Below are 2,063 nucleotides of genomic sequence, written 5' to 3' on the forward strand. Positions count from 1 at the left end.
CAATAACTTTGATAGTGGCCATTCTAATCAGTATGAGGTGGTATTGTGGTTTTGATTTGTATTTCCCTGATGATTAGTGATGTTGAGCATCTTTTTGTGTACTGGTTGGCTATTTGTATATCTTTGGAGAAGTATCTATTCAGGTTCTTTGCCCTATTTTAAACAGGTTATTTAGTATTTTGTTGTGTTATAGGAGTTCTTTATATATTCTTAGTGTTAATCCCTTATCACATACATGATTTGCAAATATTTTCTCCCATTCCATTGGTTGCCTTTTCACTGTTGATTGTGTCCTTTGATGCACAGAAGTTTTAAATTTTGATGTTCATCTTATTTGTTTATACTTTTGTTGCCTGTGCTTTTGGTGTCATAGGTATTTTTGCTTTCGGGTGGGGGGTGGCTTTTTATTTTTTATTTTATTGTAAACTGGCAACTTATAATTGTATATATCTTTGTGATACAGTGTGATGTTATGATTAATGAATACATGGAATACTTCTGTCAAGCTAGTTAACATCTGTATCTCAAATACTTATTTTTTCTGATGAGAACATTTGAAATTGACTCTCTTAGCAATTTTGAAATGTGCAATACACTATTAACTATTCTTAATGCTGTGTGATAGATCTCAGAAAAAAAAACTTACTCCTTCTGTCCTAGATTTTGTATCCTTTGACCATCATCATCACATTCTCCCATAATGTAACCACCATTGTACTCTCTGCTTCTATGAGTTCAATTGTTTTAGGTTCCACATGTTAAGTGAGAACATGCGGTATATGTTTTTCTGTGCCTGGCGTATTTCATTTAGTATAATGTTCTTCAGTTCAACCCATGTTGTCTCAAATGACAGAATTTCCTTCTCTTTTTAAGACTGAATAGTATTCCCATTGTGTATATTAGTACATTTTCTTTATTCATCTGTTGATGTACACATAGGTTGATTCCATAACTTCGCTATTGTGAATAGTACTTCAGTGAACATGGGAGTGCAGATATCTCTTTGACAAACTGATTTCAAATCTTTTTTTTTTTTCTTTAAAGATGACTGGTAAGGGGATCTTAACCCTTGACTTGGTGTTGTATAACTTCGCTATTGTGAATAGTACTTCAGTGAACATGGGAGTGCAGATATCTCTTTGACAAACTGATTTCAAATCTTTTTTTTTTTTCTTAAAAGATGACTGGTAAGGGGATCTTAGCCCTTGACTTGGTGTTGTCAGCACCATGCTCAGCCAGTGAGCCAACCAGCCATCCCTATATAGGATATGCACCCGTGGCCTTGGTGTTACCAGCACCACACTCTCCCGAGTGAGCCATGGGCTGGCCCTGATTTCACATCTTTTGGGGAAATATCCAGAAGTTGAACACATGGTAATTCTATTTTTAGTTTTTTGGGGAACTTCGATAGTTTTCCATAGTAGCTATACTAATTTACATTCCTACATGGTGTACAAAGGTTCCCTATTCTCCACATCCTCTCCAACATTTGTTATCTTTCATGTTTTTGATAGTAGCCATTAAATAGCTTTTAAAAGCTGTAACATACTCCATAGTATGCTCTCTCCATTTAAGTAATCACCACCCTATTGGTGGATATTTGGGGGTCTTTCCAATTTTTTGCTGTTACAAAGTTGTTTTGTAATGATCATCTTTATACTTGTTTTTGCCCACTTACATGTTTCTTTGAGATGAATTCTTCAAAGTGGAATTGCTGGATGAAAGGATATGCACATTAAAAATTCTATAGGTACTTCTACATTGCTTCTAAAGTTCATATGAGAAAATTGTTTTCCTCATAACAGCCAACCATCAGGCAACAGTCTTGATGAAACACAGACTCATTGTGAATCTAGTAGGAAATACCACGTGTCAACATCGTAAGGATGTCAGTAGAAAAATGGAAAAAGCCTGTTTTTTGATGACATTGTTGAGCCAATGAATTAACTCTGGAACTGTCCTACCACCAAACTCCCTTGTGAGATAGTGTATTTCCTTTCCCTATTGCTTAAGCCAGTTTTGGTTGCATTTTTTGTTACTTACAGACTAAAGCATTGTTAAGT

This window comes from Galeopterus variegatus, unplaced genomic scaffold, assembly GCF_000696425.1.
Source record: "Galeopterus variegatus unplaced genomic scaffold, G_variegatus-3.0.2 Scaffold7714, whole genome shotgun sequence".
In the NCBI taxonomy this organism is placed as follows: Eukaryota; Metazoa; Chordata; class Mammalia; order Dermoptera; family Cynocephalidae; genus Galeopterus; species Galeopterus variegatus.